The sequence below is a fragment of the Melospiza melodia genome, chromosome 9 (assembly GCF_035770615.1).
Source record: "Melospiza melodia melodia isolate bMelMel2 chromosome 9, bMelMel2.pri, whole genome shotgun sequence".
Taxonomy (NCBI): Eukaryota; Metazoa; Chordata; class Aves; order Passeriformes; family Passerellidae; genus Melospiza; species Melospiza melodia.
In genome coordinates this window covers 20,600,485-20,624,857 of record NC_086202.1, presented here as the reverse complement: position 1 = coordinate 20,624,857, position 24,373 = coordinate 20,600,485, and the positions used below count along the sequence as shown (strand labels likewise).

Genomic DNA, 24,373 nt, shown 5'->3' with positions numbered 1-24,373 from the left:
TTTTCTTCTGAAGCTTACTGTTGTAGACAAGGCTCTAAAAGTGAGTAAATCTTATATGTTGAAGAAAACTGTAAGGACAGTTACTGACGAGCCATGTGTTTTTGTGCTTGTCCTCTAGAAAACATGAATTTCTTTAAAAGAGCCAAACCTTCCCCCATCCTAAGCAACTCTCTTAATTTTATTTCCCAGTGTGATGCTTTTATGAAATATGTAGCCTTAAGAATCTACATCAAGTTGCTTCTTTCCTCCTGTCATTTCTCTCACCCTTCTAAATGAGTTACTCTTTGCCCTCTGCCGTACCCATGTAACTGGCTGAACTGTGAATGTGCAGTGACTTGGTGCAGCTACAAAAGCAATATATAATGCACAAGGCAGGTTTTTTAATGAGACAGCCTGATGAGACCAGAGATACAAGCATCACTGGATTTAGTGATGTAGTTTTAGGTATCAAAAGAAGCTGATTGCTCATAACTCCTGCTTGGTGGTATCTGTTTCTTTGTACTTTGATTTGTGATGCAGGAAGGCCTGAATATCTTTTTTGATATATGTAGAATCTGTAGAGGCATCTTTGGAGTCCTTAATTAGCATACTGCATTTTCACTTCCTTTTCCATAGCAAGAGAATGGATGATTTGGAAGTGGTTGTATGTACATAGGTTTACTGCTGGAAAACTTTCTGAGATCCTTTTTGAGATTCTCACTCACCAGAAATTCAGGTGCAGGACGAAGTTTTAGACCTCTATATTGAAAACACCAGATTTGAACATGGAGTTGTGTTCTCCTGAGAGCTCTGGGCACGTAGGGCTGTATTAGCAGCAACTGCCTGAAGCAGACCCTTCCTGCTGAGGAATCTTTTTCCACCAGACATCTCTCTCCAGTAAGCATCCTTGTGATTCCTTTCAGATGTGCTGGCCGTTGTGGATTTGCATGTATGAGGATGGATATTGCACTGAATTTGGTGTCTCTCCCAAGCTGGCAGAGCTGTTCCCAGCTATCAGTGACTCACAGTAGCCGAGTTGCTGTCTCAGAGTTCAAGTTAATGGAATCTGCAGTTCAGTTTCCCTTGATTTGTTGGGCAGAGATGAAATTTCCCATGAACTAGCAAGAGCAGGACGGAGAGTCCATATTCAAAGTAGTAGCTTTGAAGATGTGTTGGGTCTGAAAAATCTGTGAGAAACGCTGTCCTTACTTCCTAAGCTCTTCCTTGGGAATAACTCCTCCTCAGGTGTTTCCTTTTGTTTAGTCTAGCTTCTTCCACTGTAGTTATTGCCAACAATCTCAGATTTCCAGAACTGCATTAAATATGTAATAAATGTATGCCACATGATTGTCATCTTATTCTTTCTCTGAATGGATGGCAAACTTCATTTGGATTTAGAGCTTCTGTTTTCTCAGCAGGGTAACTACTTTATTTATGCCAAAGAAAAAGGGCACAAATGTCATCAATGCAATTCACTCATAGAATTAATTTATTTACTGGGTGAAAAGTTAGATTTTTATCCTGTCTTTTTTGCCACTTGACATTTTTACCAAGCAGGTTATCTTATGGTAATATGGAAGGATATTTGAAATAACTGGAGTGTACCACATACAATGGGGATGTGGTTTTTACATGTTGATTTTGACAGTTGTTCTGATAGTGTGTGATTCCTCTAGAGAGCCTGCTGGACTGCTGTAGAGCTCTGTTTGAATGTAGGCAGTATTAAGTGCTGGCTAGTGAACAGCCCTGATTCTTCCAGAATCAGTAGGAACCTTTGAATTTTGTTTATTTTCTTGGAAGACAGCTGTTAAGTGCTTGAGAATCACTGTCAGTTTCTAAAATAAATAGGTCTTCTGAAACTTATTTGCCTTCTTGTTGCTCTGTTACAGAGTATCAGAATATTGCAAGCAAGTTCAGTCTGAACTCTTGTAGCTGGATTATAATGCATGTAAGCCTCGGGCATGTGTATGAAGAGTATTTTCTAGTTCAGGGTGCTGTTAGAAAATGCATGTGAATCCAAGAAAATAGCAGATGTTTGCTGTTCAATGTTGTGGCTTTTCTCTTGTCATTAATCTATTAGAAGAAAGCTCAGAGTAAGAAGATGATATTCAGTTCACTAATCAGTAAGCAAAGAAGGGAAGAAGTAATAGATACAGTTTTATTTTCTGTTTATGCTAAGCAAGAACAGCCCAAGAAGATTAAATGTGTTTATATTTCAGACTTCAGGTGTATTTTTCCATTAAGCAGGATTGCTTTCTTCTCTCCAGCTCTATGTTTGCTTCTGTTGTCTACCCTTTTATAAACAGTAATCCTGTCTTTTTCAATGGAATTACAGATAGTGAAACTCCTCTGATGTAGCACAGATTTGCCAAATTGAGTTTATAGGGCATAGTATTCATAGTGAGGTTAAGGACCCTTTCGAGGTACTTCTCTCTATTACTACAAAGTACTTGTTTTACTGTCTGGTAAAAATGTTTTGTTCTTTTTTTTTACATCCACCATCACAGGGAAATATTGAAGTAGTTTTCCTGCCCCACAGTTACTCTCAGGGCATGTGGAGGGCAAGAGTTTCATGTGTTGACTGAAGACTTGTTTGCATGAATGCATTGAGAAAAGGTAAAATCAGTGTTTTACAGCTAGGAAGTCAGTATGTAGTAAACTCAAATACCAGCAAGTACCTTAAATCATGGTGTAGACTTATTATTTTGAAAAAATGTTTACCTGAGTTTGCTGTGTCTTTAGCTTTCTTTCTAAATACCTGAAGAATGAAAGCTCCTGTATATGACAAGGAATTTTCTACTGATTTCAGTGACATATTAAATTCCGCAGAAGTCATACAGTACATGCAAAAGTTCTTTGTTTATTGTTGGATTTTTTCATGTTGGTGTTGTGGCACTGACTTTAGTGATTGTTCAGAGTCCTAAGAGCAGTCTTTGCTAGAGGACATGTTGTAATTAATATCAGACTGATTGGAAAAAACCTATGGTCTTAAGAAATGTACTAGAAATTGTGCTTAGGAATGTACAGTAGGTGATAATACTGAAAATATTGTGTAGATACTGTTTGTTACCCAGACTTCAACATGCAGTGTTTTCTAGTCACCTTGGAGTCTAGGAAAGGATACAAGAGAAGCGAGGGCAGAGAGCTACATACACAAATGAGAAGTACCACTGTACCAGATAAATATGATTCTAACTTTATTTTAAAGTGTTGGATACTTCAGCACAGGGTATTTGGAAGCCCTCAGGCATGCATGATTAAGGGAAAAGAGGAAAAGAAAGCCAGATAGAAAACAGATATAAACTTGCACAATTGTCCAATATTTGAGCAACTAAACTCCAGCTCTGAATTGTCCTCTGTACTATCTTACAGTTTCCTGATTTTTGTGAACTAATATAATTCATTGCAGGGAAACTGCATCAAAATTCACTCTGTTTCTAGAAGCTTTTTGTGGAAGAGGATTTCCCACAAAAGACTTACTAAATTTATCTTACTTTGCCCTCTACCTTTTCACTCAGTTATGTAATTTATAACTTTTGTTCTTCCTTGCCGTCTTGATAGGTCAGAATTCCAAATCTTTCAGTCATTCTCTCCTTGCAGCTGCTGTCTGAATTCATTCCATCTGACTTCTGCAGTCTAATAGAGGAAATCTTAGACAAAGCATGTAATCTTGTGTTTTGGAAATTAGGAATCAAAAGCATATGTTTCAAGTAAGGAAAGGACTATCTCCATCTCAGAGTACCTGGTCTGCTCCTGTGTCAAAAAGTGAATAATCTGATAAATTTCCATCTGTCATCAAGATAGCCAGTCAAAACCAGAGCTTTTAAGACAAGAATACTGTAGACTGTTTGTTCTGTTGAGCCACTTGAGGGGCTCTGAATGTAAGGGACTTTGCTGTATGTGCATGTGGCATCAAAGGCAGAAGTCCTTCAGCCAAGTCCGAAAGGCACCAAGCAGTCTCAGGGTCAGCTGTGCAGCACTGGCAGATTGGCAGATTGTCTTCCCAACCTGAAATGGCACCTGGAGCTTACTGTTTGCCATGTCATTATTAAGAAAAGTACACATTATTCTTTTGGCTCCACAATGTTTTAAAAGCAGTTTACAGCTTCATGTCTGTTCTCTCTTCTCCTAGTGCTTTATGACTCTTGGGTTTGACCTGTTTTCTTGAGCTGAAATATTTTATCTTGTCATAAAAAGAGGTCCCTCTTGCTTTTGTTATCTGTGTTGTAACTTCAGTAGCTGAATTTGAAGTATGGTAATTGCTTACTTTCCAAGATAGTAGAGGTGAGGAAAAGCAGCAATGTGAGTAGGTGCATCAGTGTAACATATGAGAGAATAGTGTGATGATGAAAGGCAGTGAGCTTCTAAATAAGCACGGGGAGAATGTGTGTGTGGTAGAGAGGGAGGTGTCTCAAAAAGCTGTGTTTGTTCTCCTGAGGCTCCCGCGTGCTATAATTGAGTCAACATGTCAAAGTGAAGTATGCCCTGAGCTTTGGGAGCAGGGGAAAACTGCATCTTCTGCACGTACGGGTTTGGATGAACCCCGGCTTACAGCGATAATAAGCACTCTGCTTTTGCACTGCTGAAACTACAACTCAACAGAATAGCTGCCCAACCAAGCTCTATAACTGGTGTTTCTCTAAGAACTGCTTTAAATCTTTGCTTGGTTGGGAAGCTGTGAGTAATTGGCTTCACCTTTGCTTCTGATGCAGATGTGAACAAAGGTGATGAACAGAGGGGAATATGACTGAATGCACTATTGAGATACAGGCGAAACAAACTGAAAGGGCCTTCCTTCATTTATTTCTAAGTCTCAGAGAAACAAATATCTGTATGTCTTGGCATATTTCTTATGTTGGTGTAATGTTTTGGGGATATACTGACTTCCCTTTATTGTAGCATTTTTGTGTTTTAAATGGATGGAAAAGGGTTGATTACAGCCCTTTGTCCTGGCAGTTGCAGCCTTTGGCTGTGTGACTTCATGCATGATTCTGCACTGGCTGCTCTCTCCTTGGCCGTAGCTCATTGCAGCATTGCTCTAGGAAATCATATGAAATTAAAAGTTCTTTAAAGCCAATGTTTCCTTGCTAACATGCTAATTTTGTCTTGATTGGGTTTTATGTAGAATATCTACAATTGGTGCTTTTGTATTTTATAAATCGTGCTTACTGACATATCTGATGATCTGATTGTTTCCATAGTGACAGCAATGGCAAAAACCTGAAAAAGGAAGGTGACAGCACTGTATTTTTAAGATGAACTGTTTTACAGAGGAATGGTTTGAGGGGGTGGGAATACAGTAGATTTTTTCCAAGCAGTAACAGGATATATATTTTTTCAAGCAGTAGTACTTACTTGGAGGTCAGAGAGGAAAGACTTGGCTTGCTATTTTGGCGTTTATTTGTGTGGGGAAGTAGTGAGCACAAGGTTAATCTAGGTAATATGAGATGCTTTCAGCAACGTCTCCTTGCTGCTCCAAAAGGTGATAAAATCTTAAAATGCAGAAAACTGAAATGTGTATATTATCTTCACAGGAAAGGTAGAAGTCAATATGCCTGTGAGAAAATGTGTTACATACTTTTGTTTCAAAATTTCTCCCTTCCAAATTTATAAACTAAGCACGGGAAGCTTTTAGTATTAAAAATCAGACACAAAGCCATTAGTGGGAGCTTCAACCTTTTTTTGTCCTTTGGTAAATTCAGTTAGTTTTATTTTATATTCTGGGAACAAGGCTTTATTCCCTTTCATTACACATCATATTATTTGCATTTGCAAGTAAGATACCTTGAGAAAATGTGGGCATATTTGTTTAGAGTCCATGCTGCAACAGAGAGGGGTTTTTTCAAGGCATTTTGTAGGAGCCACAAGCTTCCCTAACATTCCCTTTTGTCGCTGGTGTCGATGCTTCTTCCTGTGGTGCAGTCACTTGAAGCAGTTGCCTGACATACAATATATGCCTGCTGTTCTTATATCAGCACAGACAAGTGAGAGGAGATAATATGAGAGATGTTTGTAAACTATGTGAAATATTTTCATTCAGGGGCTAACTTTTTTCTGTGAAGCTATGCTTAGCATTCTAGTTGAATCACCATACCTGTTGGTATTTAAAATATGTGTAGAGATGGCACTTAGGGACTGCCAAGTCTACCATTTGGTTTGATTTAGGTGTACCTGACAGTGCCAGCTTGATGGCTGGACTGCATTTTAGAGGTCTTTTCCAACCAAATGATTCTGTGACTCAAAGCATGCCTCTCCTGCCCACCCTATCACAGTGCCCAGGTTCTGCTGTCAGGCTGGGGACCTTGTGCCCAGGTAGTTCTAGAAAGAGCTTAGATAAGTCAGGCTGTGCTGCCCATCTCCAGGTGGCAGGCACATCCTCCAGCCCTGGGGAAATCAAGCAGGCTGGTAGTAAGACACAGGTGCAATGCTCCAATTTAACACATTGTTAAATTCGTATCTCTTATGCCTTCCAGCAAAAATGTGGTATCATACTGTAAACTGAATATGTGTTACATCTTATTACACTGGGGAGGAGAAGCCGGCAGCTGGGAGTTTGTGTTGCTTTTTAAGTTGCACAGGTTGGTTGGTTATCTGTGCCTGAGGCCTCTTAGGTCACATCTGCATTAGTACCTCAGCTGGTTCTTCTGTCATTTTGGTGTCTTGGGAGTGGTGTGCATAAAAATATGTAGTTTATGGTGCTTCTTTATATTTATCTACAGTGTTCTGATTAGCTTGTTGAAAAGTGTTTGATTCTGGTTTTCCATTGACCTGAAGGAAGGGGAAGTTTCCCTGTTGTTTTACAACTGGGATCACTGTGTAAAACAGGGAAGTGGTTAAGAAATCATGGGAGCAATTAGATGTTGCAGAAAGGCTGAAGAAAATGGTGTCATCTGTTCTAAAAAATGTCCTCCTATTTGCAGAATGATACAAATGTAAATAATTTTTTTCTTAAGAGACTGGTTCATTTATAGATACTTGAGTTGTTGAAATGCTGACTTAGTGGAAAAAAATGTTGGTTAATTGATGGTATCTGTATGCCCCCACTGCTCCCCACCCAAAAAAATCTCCAACCCATTGTTTTTGTATTATTTTCGCTGATGGAGTTTTAAGGCATTGTTTAGTGCTTTGCCTTTAGTGTCCTGTGTCCCAAGCATATGTTGGACATCACTTGTATTTCAGTAGCATTATGAAATGTAGACAGAAGTAGACATTTAAACATGCCTCTTTCATGTGAAACATATTTAGCTGCTTCATATTTTGTTTCTTCAAGCTTACAGTTTTAAACTCGCAGCTTCTTCTGATCCCCATTGGAATGAAGGGGTAGTGGTTTTCTTTCTTGCACTGCTAGTGATAGCATTTAGCGCTGATTCATTGGTGTTGACCCCTCTGCTCCTTGTTAAAAGATAGCTTTATTTGCAGAGGTATCACAGTGAGCTGAATTTGGCTTGCTGCATCTTTGTAGCTGTTTTAATCTTACATGAAATAGATAAAATCCAAAAGGAAATTGGGAGCGAAAAAAAAAAAAAAAAAACAACAAACCAAAACTAACTATTCACATGTAAATGTACCTATTAAAGCCATAGACTGTGTTGATTTAGATAGTATTATATTAATTTCTTGATGTAGAACTTTCCCTTAGATCTTGGGAAAGCATCTGCAAGGAAGAAAGCATCTCTTATACATCTTTTGCTCCTGGTTCCAATTACAGGCAGCTGTCTGATTTATACTCAGTGAAAACTGCTAATTGTGCCCTTTTAAACTCTTTTAGTTTAGAGGAAAATGTATTTATTTGCATGAAAATGTTTGCATGTGAAACACTGAAAACCTTTCCTGCAGATACAAAATTTTAGAATTCAAAATTTATAAGCCTCTAATGCTCTCCTAAAAGCTGTTCCTTCCCTGGCTGATAGCTTTTACCTTGCCATGTGTCATTAACATTTACTGCTGTTGCAAGTTCTTGGTAACAGATTGAGGTGACTGTGTGTGCTGGTTTAGATGGCATTTGCCAAACAAATTGTTAGGAATCTTGCTGTCATTTGCTCTTTTTCTCTTATGAAACATGAAATTCTTGTGATCCAAAGGATTTATTCTTTTTGTTTCTAAAGTAGTGGAGAGTTCCTGTTTTATGAAAAGTTTTTAAAGCACTGACTAAGTAAAAAAAAAAATTAAGTAGATTTAAATTTCAGTCTTCGCCTCTGTGGTGATTAATGCTGATTCTTTTGAGGAGCTTTTTATTAAAGTCTTATCTTTTATTGATTTTGGGACACACTTGAAAATAGGAAACTATTGGGTTAGTATAATTTTGCTTGTTCGAGAAATATGTTTTGATAAAATTGCACACATAAAGTCCACCTCTCCTGTTTCGGGGTGGTGTGTCTGTAGTGGGCAATACCTGGTAATTCAGTGGCACAGTATGTTGTTCTTTTACTGATGCCACACACTGTGTTGTCAGGTCAGCCCTGTTACTCTGTCCGTACTCATTCCTACCTCAAAATAATTTCTATTGAGAATGGCTCAGAGATATTTCAGTCAAGGTTGTCAATTTAAACCAAGATGCTTTGGCTTTCCTAGGTGCTGTTCTCAGATTTTTTTGAGGTTTTGATGATTTTTGTGTGCTTTCCAATCATGTTTTTTAGCCTTTTTATTCCCAGAAACCATTTGTTAGCTGGGCAGGTGCAGTTCAGGATGCTGTGATGTGCTGCTGCCAGTGCTATCCCAGTGAGGTTCACCCCTGGTTCCCACTGGTTCTCTTCTCTGTGAAATTGCTGTCAGTAGAGGTGGTAGCTTTAGTAATGCAAGAGCTGTGTGGAGACCACCAAACTTGATCAGAACTCAAGTCAGTTTCTTTCTCAGCCAGCCTGAGACTATTGATGCATTTCAGCTTTTATTATTGCCTGGCAGGCACACATGGTGGGCAGTCCTTTGAATCTTGGCTGTACTGTACTGTTTATTCTTCTGTTTTGGAAGCTGGATAAGGCCTTGATTCTGTGTGGGCATGCTTCACCCTTCTCTTCAGTACCTCTTGGTAGGGTGCCTTTTCAGATACTAGTTTTAGCCAATTCATAGTAGATTTGTTTCCAAAATGTGTATCTCTGTGTGTGCCCTTGGTGAGGCACATCAACATTTCCCATCTGGTGGCTGAAAAGGAGCACACAGAGGGCACTGTGGTTGGTACTACTCTATGCTCTTGGACTGGTTTTTGTCACATTTCTGAATATTGGTAACATTGTCAGTGTCTTCTTTCTTGCCTAAAGCATGCTGCTGGAACAGATTTGGGAAAGCTCTTCATTTCTAAGGGTATAGTTTTTGGATCATAGGAAGACAAGTGGATAATGTTAATAGATGGCAACTCTTTGAAGTACGTTAGAATCAACTTCAGAGAGAAAGAAAATCCCTTTCCCTGAGCTCCAGATAAACAACAATGCTTTCAAACCTTCAAGAGGATCTAGGCGAAATGCAGTGAACAGCAAGTGCAGGGAAGATGATTCTGCTTTTATGGCAATTGGCAAAAATACATTCTTTTCTTTTTGTGCTCCTGTAACAAAGCAAAATAACAAAGTACTCTGAGATTGTTCTATGAAAAGAACACAAAAAGCTTTCTATGTTAAATACCCTCATCTTAATAGATGTCAGTAGAATATGTTTTAAATGGGCTGGAAATATCTCCTTGGAATTCTGAAGTGTCTTCAAAACTAGCTGAAAAAACTGAGTTCATCTGATCATGCAAGTGCATTTAACAGTATTTATTTGCTTATATAGAGTTGTAGGAGTCTGACATCTTCCAGCTGAGGTGTTATTCCCACTTAGTTGGCTTTAGCTGGGAAAGAGAGAATGGAGTAGTCTCATTTCTCATTTTCTTCCTAAAGTCTTCAGGAAAAAAAGGAAAATAGCTCTAAGCCATGGACCTGAAGTTAATTTCAAAAGGTAAATGTGCCCTCCTTTGCCTAAAGAAAGGACTGTCTCGGGAAGATAAGTTGGAGAACAAGTAGCAAGTGACTGTAAGATTGTTCCTGCTGAGGTTCTGTTTTGGTCAGTCGTGGAAGACAAAGGAGAAAATAAAACAATTTTTTTTCAGAGGAGGAAAGTGATTTTCAAAAGCAAGAATGTATTCATGTGGCTTTGAAATGATTAGTGAGAATAAAAGCTGAAATTCACTGGGCAGGATTGTGTATTAACATGCCTTATGGGTTGCAATGTCATGAATGGTAAAGATCTATGTAAGAAATTGAAAGTTGTCTATCCAAAATTCAAATGAGTACAATGAAGAAAAATTCATAGTTTTTAAAAAACTATGATCTGAAGCATATTTGTTTATGCATAAGGAATACTGAAAAAACTAAACTCTGCAGGTCATCTTTAACAAAAAGCTCTCTGTATAGATAATAATGTAAGTTTAAAAAAAGTATCACACCAACAGCATGTCCCATATGCAATATAAAAGTGAGAACAAACTCCAAATTGAGAGGTGGGGAGTTTGGATGGGAGTGAGAGATTTAAATGTGTTCTTCAGGAAAGAATCAGTGTACAAAACTGAGAAAAAATAAGATGGCAGCAGCCAGGATTTGCAGAGCTTTTCAGTCCTTTGTTGGGTTATCTTGCATAAGTACTTTAGCCAGAGACTCTTTTCAGTAGCTGCATGGGGCCAGCTTGGAACACAAACGTGCATGAATCCAAATGTAATTTCCCTGTTGTGCACATTCTGGCTGTGACAGCTCAAGTTATGAATGTAAAATAGCAGGAAAAAAAGTTCAGAAGATGGCCAGGCCTGAAATGTTAATAAGAACTGACTTACCATGAGATCCCTTGAGGCTGGCAAAGGTGCTTCCCGAATTTTAAGTTTGTCTGCTTCCATGCTTCGTTTTGGTGTGCCTTGGAAAAGAATAAATTAATTCCTTGTTTTTATCTGTGCATCTAAGTTGTTTGGCATAACAGAAGTAAAAAATATTTTCTTCCATGTAAGATGCAAAGCAGACAGAGGGATGTTAATCCTCCACTCTGGTTTGTGGTCAGCGCTGGCACACAGACTGAATCGGCATCAGTGGCTTTGATCTGTAGACAAGTACTGTACAAGGAATGACAGTATCTTTCCCTTTCAGGCAGTTCTTTTTTCTGGGGGGCAATAATCTGCATTTCCCCCAAATTTCCAGTGTTCAGAAGGCATTTGTCTTTCCTCTGGGTAGGACTGGTACAGGATAAGGGATTTCCTCTCCCTACATCAATATGCTGCCTGCAGAAAAGACACCTCATCGTGGCCACGGTTTGTCTCAGACTGTGCAGGCAAGGAAAGGGCTTTTCTCTCTTCTGCATGCAACTTGGACAGCAGAGAGAAACTGCAAAGTTTGCAAGTTTCCCTGCATCTTCAACATTGGATTTTCCCGGGTCTGTACTCTCTCCTTTTTTTCCTCAGCCTCCTTCCATCTCTTGTTACCATGGAGAATGAAATGCCTGTTCCATTCAAGTTGTCGGCTGAATAGGTTTTGAGGTTGATGGATGGTGAGAATCTCTTATCCCTCCTTCTCCAAACACCGCCCCTGCCTGTTTCTTGACATTTCACTTGCCAGAGACTGGCAATCAGTGAGTGGGAGCTGAAAAGGAGGCTGGCAGTGTCCTGCTGAGATGCTCTTTCACTTCGTGGATGAAATCAGCAGCCGTGAGAAGGTCTTAAGGGCTTCGGTGCAGAGCCTTGTCCTCAAGCTGAGGCATGAATGCTCACTTGAGTGAATGTTCTTGCTTCCCCAGAGCACCCAGGGAAAAAAGAATTCATATGTGAAACCTGTTGCTGCTTATGACTGTGTTTCAAGGGGTGAGGTAACCTCTGCAGTGTAAAGGGAAAGGTAAGAAATGAATGAATACAATAAATGCTCTGGCATAATCTGTTCCTCTCATATATACTTCTTTATTTGTGTCCATGTCACATCAGAAGTGGAATTTCTTTGCTGCCGTCTGACTTGGGTGGTTTCCTGGCTGTGATGCTGAAGTTAGCAGGGGTCTCTGTGTTTAGTGGGGTTCCAGTACCTGTATGAGCTGACTGCATACGTGTGGCATCGGTAGTGCAGTGTCAAAACAGCTTTCTGAACAGGGCACCGTTTCGTAGCAAATACTGTGGCTATTGACAGGCCCGGGGTTGAAATGTGAGTTTGAGGCTACTGCTGACATGCAAGAAATGGGGCTGCAAAGCAGAAAAATTAAGATGATAGCTCTGTAAAATTATACCGAAAACATTTGTTTTGTTGTTATTTATTACTTTTCATACAGATAACTATAGTTTTAGAGTGTATCAGAAAAATGTTTAGCCTATGCTGAAAGGCTTAAGCCTGTCCTTTTTAACGAAGGGATTGTTTTGACCGATGAGCACTTAGTAGTGATGGCTTGGGAGAAGTGTATACCTGGCATTATTTAATAGATGTGTGAATTTTGCATCTGGAAGTAAAAGTAAATGTTATGACTTTAAATTTTGACATTGCTTCCGAGTAAAAGCATTTCACAAACATATCATTGTTGAGAGAAGATATTTCTGTGAGTTTTCTGCTAAAACCTGCTGTGTCAGGACTGTACCAGCAAAAGAATTAATACTGGTGGTATACCTTAATGGGTAGCATTTTAGTATTTTTGAGATCATATGTGAAAATTTGTCCTGGGGGATTTTGAACAGCTGTGTTTGATAAGTGACTGTGAACTTTGTTTCAATACATCTTTTCAGCACTTTGCACTGATAAATATTTCCACATCTTCTGTGTATTCCTACGGTTGCTAACCAGTACATCTCTTCACACTACCACCAACAGCTTTTGCATCTGTCTTAGCTCCTCAAGAGTTCACTTTCCATTTGATGCTTTATGTCCTGTTTGTTGTTGGATTGTTGTCTCCCTGCTGGAGTTTTCCTACTGTGCAATTGCTTTCCCTGTTGTGCAAGCCACTTTCAAAATGCTGCTGTGTTAGCTGTTTGGCCACTGGTGTGTAAGAAGGGAATTTTTAACTCCTGCATCAGAAAGGCATGTGTGTATGTTAATACATACAAAATAAATACATGTATTTGAAATACATCTGAACGTACCATCCAGTCACTCAAGTAGTTTATTCTAGAGACTGTAGTAGTATTTTTGTTCCCAGAGATCAGGATTTCCTAGAGGGATGTGCCCACAGAGGATTTGACTGCCTGTGGCCTTCAGTCATACAAAATAATATATGATAATATGCAGGGCTTTGATTTCCTGGTTGGCCAGGCTACTGCAGAAAAAAATAGATTTTCAAAAATACACCAATGTAGCAGCTTTTTTCTATCATAAATACAGCACACATGTTGGGTGGAGTTGAGGTAAAGTGTTACAGAGAGGAAAAAAGGGGAAGTCCATTGGGAGAGAGAATGTTATTTGGGATTAGGTTTCTGATAGGAACTCAGCTTCATGTTACCATTTGTAAGGGATGGGGAAAGAGTGAGCATCTGTTTTAAACTGGTGATTTTGATTAAGCAGCAACAACATCAGCATCAAAGCTTACATGTGTATTTCCATTTATTCTGTTAACCTGCTGGAGTTTTTTGATTCAGTATTATCTTCTTTATGAAAAAAAATATACTCGTGGCAGCTTATGGATTTGCATGAGATAAAATCCCAAATCTTTCTCTCACACTCTGTGAGGATTGTTATGCTAATAATTTTAGAGATTGTCAAATTTTTTTCTGAGTATTACTGACAGGATTCAATCTCTGAAAAAAGATCTTCCAGTTTTCAACATGGATATATTTAAATTCACTTTGCCTTCTGAAATTCCTCCTTTTTCTGTCACCAAGATCGACCTTTACTTAATTGGGGTCTGTTGATTTTTATGTTTTCTCTGAGGCTGACATAATAAACTTGTAATTAGGACATATCGCTGCTTCATTCCATCTGGTCTTTTGTTAAATTATTCTTGGAAAAATTCTCATGCCCCACTCTTTTTAGATTCAGAGCTGTTTGATTCCTTTTTCCTGTCTTCTTTTTTTATCTTCATGGTAGCCAGACAGAGCTTGTAATTTTTTAATCTTGTCCTTGCTATTTAAATGTGGGCAGCTGTAGAACAATCCATCTCTAAACCTCTTTTGCCTTGCTAGATGTTTTATTTCACCTTTTCCTTAGTGATCAGTGCCCGAGTTTCCCTCCATTGCTTTCCCAGGCAGTGCAGCATGGAACTGACCTCATTTGCTTCAGCTCCACTCCTGTCCCTGCTGCCTGGTGCCCCAGTCAGTGAGTGTGGGCAAAGCTTTGTTCAGGGCAGCGGGGAGAAAAACCTGATCGAGCAGCAGACTGAAGCTGTCTGTCCATGGATTTACAAAGACAGGTCTTCACTGATTTTTACCTTGTAAGTTACTTTTATAACCTTAAAATCTGGAAAATTAATTTTAGCTTGGCTTTTGCCAAGGCTTCCTACCTGTTCTGTTTGAGTGAATTTTTAAGCCCTTTATAATAGGCTGGTACATATGCAAAGAATGAACATTGTGCTCTCCAGTAACTCATTCTGTTATCTCAAGTGTCATTTACTGGAATCTCCTTACCTTTTGCCTCCTGTAAAATGTAAACTGAATTACAGGCATATAATTAAATCAGCATATTAAGTGTGTGAGGAATGAGAGGCAGTGGGAATTTTGATGGCTATATCCACAGTAAGAACATTAAAATCTAAATCATCAGGTGTCTAAACTATTTTCTAGTGTACTGAGAGCACTGGTTGTAAAAGAACAATTTTCAGGTGGATGAAATGTGTTTCAGTGCTAGATCAGCACAACAGGCTATCATTTCCCCTCACCTGGCTGAGAGGCTGCTTCACAAACCATGGGCCTGCTAGCTGAAAGACTCAGATGTGCAGTATTAGTGCTCATCAAGGATGGGGACATTTGAATAATTACTAAATAGTTGTGAGGTTTTGACTGCAAAAAAAATGACAATTTCAGCTACTGACATACTTGCTTTTGCCTGTTATCCATGTCCAAGTCACTTTGTTGCATGTGGCATACCTCATACTTAAAACTAACGTGGTCAGGGTCTGAGACTGATTTTAATTTTTTTGTGCCTAAGCATCAGGCACATAGTGTTGATGCTGGCATTATCTAATGATATCTAAGAGCATTTGCTTCTCAGAGATAAGAAATTTTAATTTATTTTATTTACTTTATATTACGCATAGCAATTCAAGTTCCTGTTGTCTTGGCCAATAACCCAAATTAGGAACACAAAATTCAAATGAAAAACTGCAAAACAAAATAAAGCACAGAAGGCATGACAAGAAGTGGGATTGATCTCTGTAATGTAAATATTATTTTCTCTAGCCTTGGATTTCTGATTAAGTGTTGATGTCAGTTTACTGTGAAGACCAAGAATAGCAAACTGTTGTGAGATGGAGTCAAATTTGGGTGCAACATGAGAGATGCCCCTTGTATTTCAGTAGATTTGTGTAGTGTATGCCTCACAGCCAGTTGCTGGCTATTTCAGATTTGTCCCTGTGAAATCCTCTCCCTTCATCTTGTTCCAGAGCTGTAGCACTTGACTCCAGTACATCCCTCTCCAGCCAGTCTGGTTATCTTCTGTTGGCTTTGCAGTGCTCTTCCCCGGCTGTGGCACTGGATTGTTGTTCCATCAGTAGGGCAAAATGGTAGGAAAGAAGCAGGGGAAGGGATATCTTAAGTGAGTATTGGCTGCTGTTTTAAATGAAAGTTAGCATTTTTCATAGCAGAGAGATACTATAGAACAAACAGGAGGGCACGCTAGGGAGAGCTCTTGAAAATGCTATTATGTTTCAGTCTTGTTCAGGGTTTTGACTACTAGAACATGTTCAAAGTTTGTTGTCAGTTTAGAGTTTAGAAGTTTATATGGAAATAACCAGTGTTTCAGTTCCATAGTGATTTTTGAGATATAGGACAAGACACACACATGAAAAATGATTGTCTAATGGATTAGAGCATTCTTTAACTAGCCTTTTTATCTCCTGCCTTTCCCTTTAGTCTGTATGATAAAGATACTGTTTTGTCAGAGGTCGTCTCAAACTGTGCTTCTCCAGGAAAGCTCAGTGTTGCTCTCATCTGCCCCAGTTACAACATTACTGTCTTCAGCTCCTGCAATCAGGGAGTTGTAGGGTGCATTTGATAAGCTCCTAAGTCTGATTGATAACAAATCTTTGGTGAATTAATTATTTGGATGAGTGTGCTATGAATAGCTGGGGATGTGGGTCCACCTCTTTTGCTGGCAGCCACTAAAATTGCTTTATGCTCCTTGCAGAGCTGTACCCTGAAGTTCTTAACCCTCCACTTTTGGATAACTGAGTACATGCTAACCCTAACCCAGTATTATGTTGCAGATGAGTGCAGACAAGCTGCAGCATATAAGCAGTATCTTGATGTAGTGTAGTAACTGTGTGTACTGAGTTCTGAGTTTTCAGACTCGGTTGGGCTGGGTATCATCTGCAGGAGCCAGGTCAACCCTGGGCCAAGCTGGAACAGCCATGGGTGGAAGCACACTTCTGTTCTATCCTCTTCTGTCTTCCCCCATTATTTACTCTCTTTTAGGCTTTGCCCCACAGGGCTGACTACCTCTTCCTATTTCATGGAATCTTAAACTTGAGTTTCCATCTGTGTTTTGCAACCCCACAAATCAGGCACTGCTTGAGGTTAATCACAAACACCAAACCTGTGCTGCCCTGTGACATCCTGTGATGCCTCTGTTCCTGTGCAACACTGAGCAGCTGAAGCTGCCTGTACACAAACCAGATGTTAGTGAGTTCAGCCAGAAAACATTAACTGCATTGGCAGGGTTGCTGGCCCCTTGTTCAGATGAGAACCAACAAGATGTCATCAGGAGCTGCTCTTGTGCCCTAACTTGGAAATTGTTGTTGAGAGACTCTACCTTGGCAGTTGATCTTCTCAGACAGTATGGATCTTTTATTACCTTCATCCAAAAGTGTTTTTTCTTGATTTATGGTGAATAAGTGGATTTATACAGTAAAGAAGGTTGCTTCTAGTTTCATCTTCCTATTTCCATATTTTATCCAAGAGTTGCTTCAGTTGTTTAAAGTACATGGGTTTGTTACTCTGGATCATGGATATAAATAAATGCCAGAAGCATGAGGCCTTATCAGCTGTGAGCAGCTGTACTTGCCTTTTCATTTTAAATCTGACACTTAAAGTGCAGATAAACAACAAAATTCATTTTTCTGGAAGGTGAAACTTTAAAATTTGCTGGAGTTTGTTGAAGGCTGTTGCATCTCTACTTAAAGTAAGCTAGCATGAACATTTTGGGGAAGGCTCTGAGCTCCTTGTTAGAGCTCAGAGTTAACAGTTCAGGGTAGTGAGTATTAATGTCTGTAGTGGCTTGGTTTTGAAATACTGTCTATGCATGGACAGTCATGCTTAACCTAGTACATTGCTTGCATATAAGGGACAGCCTAGAGAATTAAGCTGGATTTCCTTGAGGGTGTAATCTTTATGTACTCTTTGCAGAAGTGGGTCTTGGGGAATGCCTGAGGATGCTGGCAAGTGATGGGATATATACTCAGGCAAAGCTTTAGAGGACAGGATTTTAAACACTGCATAGGACAGGTTGCAAATAACCTTTGTTAGCTTGATAGGTTAATTTTTGACCTTAGAATGACTTTGTAGACACAGAAATTTGCTTTCCTTCTGCACGGATCCATTATTCAGGTGACAGGTTATCCATACTGAAATCCTGGGCTCAGACCTGGAAGCAGTACATAGGTTTATGTGTGGCTCAGACCCTGAGCTAGTTCACCTGCTGAACCCTCACCAACTTTGCTCAGAGCTACTGCTGATGTCTCTGTTTGTGCTTCTGAAACATGGGATGCTGGGAAGTTGGCTTTGAAGGTGCTGGAGGAGCATTCAGGAGCCATCTGGCTCCACAACTCACAGATATAGACTAAAGCTCTGGCTCTGCAAGACTTAGAGCTGTGGAGCTGATGATAGCAGCCGTTTCAGGAGGGATGACTGGCGAAAGAGTACCATGTATCTACTGTGATCCCTTCTGCTTTGAGAGATTGGTCAGATGGGGTTTCTTATGAGGCTGCCTCTGTACCTCAGCTGAATTGTCCCAGAACTTGGAGTGCTGCACAATATAGTGCAAGGGCCCAAGGCTTTGGCCTCTTTGCAGCACTGTGTTCAGGTTTTCTGGTTATCTGGCTGTTCCCATCTCCCCCTGTTCTTGGACAGTGGAAAGCCAAGTTAGTATGCTAGTGCTCTATGGAATGCTCTGTCAAGTGGTGTCATACCAAGGTAAGAATAAAGTGTTAGTTATAATTTAATCTTTACACTTTCTTTATTGTGTTACTTTAGAAATGTCAAAAAGTACAAGTAATGAAGCTGAGTAGTGACCCTTTAGCTATTCAGGCCTGTATACTCTTAGAAACTACTTTTTTTCCCTGTTGGCATTGGCACTGTGTTATAGGAGTGTTAGAATTTGTGCTGAGTATCTAGCCTATGTACCTTATAATAGTACTGTAGTGAAGTACATTAGCATTTGCACACATCAGCATATCCATATACAGATCAAAATAGTGAGATATAGATTGCAAATTAAGAGTTTACTTGTCTGTCTCTTGTGCAGAATCTCCTGGGTAGGAAAGTATATAATGTCCTCATGTATGCTATAGCTATCAGTATATTAGGTCTAAGGGTTTTTCTTTTTAGCTTTTCTGTTTTGTCCAGTATGCTCTTCAAAAATCAAATTTTTGTAGTACAATAATTCAAGGAGTACCTGAGTATGATGATATTCAGGGGATTTGAAGAGGAAGCAGTAACCTTCTCCAGAGAGCACCTCTGGTTATTTTTGGCACTTAGCTTGCTGTACTTTCAAAAGCAGAATCGTTCATTTTGCTTCCAGTGATTTTATCCTCCAGAGCTCAGTGGGATGATTCTGCATAAGATAGGGAGCTGTCACAAGTTCAGTCCAATGGGTGGCTTTGATGTTGGGAGCTGGAGCAAACTCTGCTGTTTCAGAACACTATATTTATTTTCTCATCATCACTTTTTGTGAACAGTGGTAATAAGAGATTATGACTTCTTGTCTCCCAAGTATTCCCTCAAACATGTATCCCTGCTAACTCTTTCTCAGCTACTCTGCAGTGCTCACTCTCTGGCACCAGAAAGCGCACATCTTCCAGCCCTTTTGCAACTGCTCATTTCACGTTTCCGTGTGTCTCTCCAGTTAATAAAGTTGTTTTGAAAGGGGGAATTTAGAAAGGAAGAGTGGTCACACTTTCTAGGCTTGATTTCTTTGTGTTTATTGTGACTACCTGTTTCTGGGCTGGGGCTGGCCACTGCAATGTGCTCCTTATAGCAGAGGAGTGTTGCATCACCTCAGGCAGGTATTGCAGAGCTCACTGGGATTCGGTGGATGCAGTTTTACACAGGATGAGGGTATCTGTGTTACATTGCAAAGTTTGGTGTTAAACCTGATGTTACTTTTCAGCAGTGAAAGATTCTTTAATCTTCTTGTTACCATGGCCCAGGGGAGTTGCAGGGACAGTAACATCTGTGCTTGCTGTATAAGGCTGACAGCTGTTTCAGGAGTCAGCTGGTCCTTTTATCCAGTGTCTCTGAATAGCACAGGGAGTGTGGGCACTGCACCTTCCTGCAGGAGGTTGTAGAGGATGGCAGCAAGTAGTGGCATTGCAACATGCTGAACCATGGGGCTCCATCACTTGCCTTTGACTTCTGAATCCTTCTGAGATCCAGAGCACTCTAGAAAAGTTAGGAGGCGTGTTGGTTGCAAGTGAGGGAAAGTCAATACTCAGACAAACCCTGAGCTTGGTAGGTGACCATAGATGACTGAAGAGATTGAATGAGGGCTTTAGTGACTGCATATGGAATGGATAATCTGCTTTAGAGAGTATCTTGGAGATTCCCCAGCCTCAACCTTTCTACAGAATTACCATGTTGAGAGTAAGGGAATATGATTTCCCTTGACGTGCTCTCTTTGTTTCTGTACTGCTTCCTTTTTGCTTATAATTATTCTTTAAAGAAATAACAAAAACCCCTTGCAATTTCCATAATTAAGAAACTCTCCCAACAATAACAACAGAAACAAATCCAAAAAACATAAAAGGGAGGTGTATAGGAGTCTCATTCATCACCTTTTGTCACCAGACTTGATTTGACATCTGAGACTACAGAGAAAGTTTGGCAAGTGCAATGATTTCCCGTGTGAGGGTAATAAGAGAGAAAAAAACCTGTCAGTTGAAAACAGCAGGAGCTGCATTAGCAAATATAAATTAAACAGATGGCTAAGATACTGCAGCTGTCACATAGAAAGTCCAGGAAGATTTTTAGCTCAGAGCTGCAGGAGGCTGTTTTAAAATGAAAGATGAAAACAACAACAACAAAGCAAACTTTAGCGTGACGAAAGAGACAGTAGAACCATTCAGATTATTATATGAAATTTATCCAGGATTGTGGTGTTGGTTTGTTTTGGGGGTTTTTTTAAGTTTATGTTTTCAAATCTTAGTATTCTAAAATTAAGTTAGGATCAGCTATTATTAGATCATTTTCAGATTTTGGTATCATGGGTTTGCTTGTTTAGAAATACTTTTCTGTATGAGACATTGGCTCTGACATTCTCTGGAAAGCAGAGAGTCATGTAGCACACATCATGCCATTTTGTTTTTCAACTGTTTGTTTTACAGCTTTTTCAAGAAAAATCTCTTAGGAAAGAATTTATAAGTAAAATCTTCTGGAAAAGTGGTGTGGAAAGTGTTAACATGTTGGTGGAGGAAGAACCTGCATTTTAGTCTTGCATGTTCAATCTTAAGATAACTTTTTTCAGACTCATTTTCAGCTGAGAAGTGACTATTCCTTTGTGAAAGAAGCACTAGAACAGCGCCCAGGTTTGTCACATTTAAGTACAGACATTTGTCACATTTAAGTACATGTCCACTAAAATGAGGACAAGTTGGAAATCTGTGCTGTTTCTCAGGCACCAAAAGGCAATTAATTTTCTCAATGTTATGTCTTAAAGTATTTTTGTCAATTAGAGCTGATGGTTTGTCACAGATTATTTGTGCATAAGCAGAGATTGTTATGCTGCCTTTATAGTTAAAAGGTGATGTGAATTATGAAATAAGTTCAGCTACATTTGAAGCCTGTGTTCTACATTCAAAGCAATAGCATGCACAAATGGATTCCTAGGCAGGCCGATTGACTACCCAGAGTTCTGCTTTTTCTTTGCTTTCTTTACTGCAAAAGAGTAAAGAAAGCATTTCATTATGTATTTGTGGTTGGCTTTTTAAATCATACTTACTGTGCTAGAACTTCTGGATTTTGATTGTACTTCAGCCCTTTGTGGAAAATTAGTATGTCTTCAGTTCTGCCTGTTGTTGTCCAGCTTGTGTATTTCTTTACAATAAATATCTTTAGGTACTGTTATATCTAATTCTAAACTACTTCTATATGGATTATTCAAGAGCTACAAAATCTACATATCAAAAAATGAAATCTTTTTTCCCTCTGTAGTTATCCTTCCTGCCATCATCCCCATGTAGTTTGAGTACAGAGGCCCCAGCAGGCTCTGAAAGCTGGTGAATTTCCATTCTACTAGAAAGAGGAAGTTCATCACTGAGATATGCATGCTCTTTGCTGGCTAAATATTTAACCTGTCCGAGACTTAGTGATTCAGGACACAAATCATGAAGGACGTTAAAGGTCAAAAGCAGCAGCTTGGGCTTGGGCTTGTTGAAGATGTATACCCTCAGTCTTCCCATACTGTTCAGGGTGCTTTAGCTGGCTCAATAGAAGTGAGCTCCTCATCATTTAACTGCATTTCTTTTGTGGTTGTGGCTTCATGTATAAGTGTAGGAAAGAACAGCTGGTCATGCTGAGTGACTGTTGTTTCTACCCTTCAGATTTCATTTCTATCCCTGCAGAAACTTTGCAGCATTTCAGAAAACTAGGAGGGAAAAAGCCTCAGCCTGAGTGTATGTCTTTTCTTCCATTTTTGCTTAAGAGAAATGAAGCTGGCCTTGAAGTGTACTTGAACTTGAGAATTATAAATGTGGGATATCTTTGTGTGTGATAGAGGGATGTTTCAGAGTAGGTGACCTTCCAGTGGGAAGCCTGGCCTCAGCCTCTGTGTACTTGCTCCTAGGCTTTAGCTTGCAGTGCTTTAGCAAGCTTTGCTGCCAGGACGCACACAGCACGGGAGCAGCTGTGCAGGCAGGACCCAAGGCCTACAGGAAGGTTACACGCTGAAATCTACAAGGTCTGCCTGACTTCTCCTTCTGGGAGCAAGTGCAGGGATCAGTCAAGTGTGATCAAAGGCTCAAGAGAGCTGACAGTTAAGAATGGATGGGAAGGAGCTAAAGCAGAGAGTGAGTTGGATGGGAAGAAACAGAGGGGCAAGATAGCCTTGTCCTGAAAGATGGTTAACTTTAAATTTTCCTGCTGAGTATCCCAAAGGCAAGAATGAACTTTTCCACCTGGAAGTGTAATTACTGTCTAATGGCCATCTATAGTCTCTTCTTCATTTTCATGCAAGCCTTCTAAAGCATGTAAGGCTGCACGGTTGTTTTGCTGTAGGTACAGTAAATTGAGTGTTGTCTGGCCTGTGGCACAGAGCTGATGAGGAAGATGTCTTTATAGACATTTGTCTTAAAGTCAAATGTCATATGTCTTTGAAACAAGTCTGTGACAAAAATTTTTATGTCATATGAGATGTTAATATGAAACTCTCACTGATTAGGATCAGCTGCTTCCATGCAAAATGTATGACAGTGGAAAAAGAAAACATGATCCAGCTTTTTTTTAATACTCTCATGACAAGAAAGTGCATCTTAGGGAGCAAGTGGTCCTAGCCTTTTGGTGCTGTAGCTTTGATGTGTATCTTAGCAACTCTGCAAAAAGATTGAACCTTGATTTTTTTAACCCTAGTCCAAAATTGCCCAGTCTGTTTTCTTAGGGCAGTGTTGTTCTTATGCTATACAGGCAGCTGCATCGGTGACTGAAAGAACATGCAGCAATTATAAATTGCTGCTTATTATTATGCTTATCATTTTGGAGGTCACATAAATAGGTGGAATAAAACAGAACATCAGGTAGTGCTGGTATGTGAGCTGTGTATTCTACAGTCCTGTGTCAGTAAATAATGGGTTACCAATTAATTTACAGTAGTTAGTATTTTTGAATTTGTCTCAATAGCAGAAGATTGTTAGTTTTGCTTTAAAGTAGTGTTAGCTTCACTTTTCAGTGGAAAGCAGCTGAATACACCCGCTTAAATTTTGATTATGAAACCATCCTTCATAGGCAAAATAAATATTGTCAAATATGGCAATTTCTGTCTGGATTTTGGTCTCCGTTGTGTGACGGTGTTCACAGGGGTTTTCGGATGAAGGAAGAGATGGACATCTGACTCTATGTTTCAGAAGGCTTGATTTATTATTTTATATTATATATTACATTAAAACTATACTAAAAGAATAGAAGAAAATGTTTCATCAGAAGGCTAGGCTAAGAACAGAAAGGAAAGAATGATAACAAAGACTGCTGTCTCACCAGCTGGGCTGTGATTGGCCATTAATTATAAACATCCAAGATGGGCCAATCACAGATGCACCTGTAGCATTCCACAGCAGCAGATAACCATTGTTTACATTTTGTTCCTGAGGCCTCTCCAGCTTCTCAGGAGGAAAAATCCTAAGGAAAGCATTTTTCATGAAAAGATGTCTGTGACGCCATTCCAGATTCAAACATGTCTGATCCAGATTTGTCTGTGGAATAATGTTTAGCCCATATGTAACCCACCAGAGTTTTGAAATCTGACTCTGCCAAAGTCTTACACTTTAGTGCATTACTTTGGTCTGTTGGACGTTGGAAAATTGTATGCTACTGCACATGGATATGGAGTGACACCTTTCTAAGACAAATACAGGTATCTACCAGAGAAGAGCCTTCCAGAGATGTGAAACAGATGAGTTGCCTTTCCCTGTGTAAGCAAGCCCTTAGATGATAAGATCTGCTACAGACTTCTACCAAGAAGAGCAAATGTTGAAAGGCAAAATGTAGATGCAGTACTGCTGGTAGCTTCAGGCTGGCACCCTAAGCAGCTCAGAATATGGTCAAACATGTCTAGAAAAATGGCAAGTAGTCGTTTGGGAACCTGGCATAAATGGTGCCTCTCCACCTTTGTTAGGAAACAAATAACAGTTGGATATTTAGTGTTGTTTTAAATTTGAGTGAGAAAACTGGGGGTTTGAATGGAAAATAACAATAACAGCACAGTTCAAAGAACTAGCTCATGAATTAGTTTCTTGTACCACAGTCTTTGTTCTTTGCAGTTGTGTTAAGTACTTTCTAGACATTCATTCTAGTGCTGTTAATACTCTGGTTTTTTTCTGCTTGGCAGAATATATCTGACAGTGGCTTTGTCTT

The 24,373-nt window shown here is 39.5% G+C and overlaps 1 protein-coding gene across 6 annotated transcripts in view; it reads left to right on the top strand.

The window, feature by feature from the left end:
• Positions 1–24,373, top strand: part of NDST2 (N-deacetylase and N-sulfotransferase 2) — a 126,732-nt gene that overhangs the window by 25,054 nt on the left and 77,305 nt on the right. The window contains exon 1 of one of the 6 annotated variants that reach the window (XM_063163786.1): positions 11,671–11,813. The exons of the other annotated variants lie outside the window; for them this stretch is intronic. The gene's annotated coding sequence lies outside the window, so the exon portion shown is untranslated. Of the gene's footprint in view, positions 1–11,670; positions 11,814–24,373 lie in introns of those variants that run through there. 6 annotated transcript variants of the gene reach the window in all.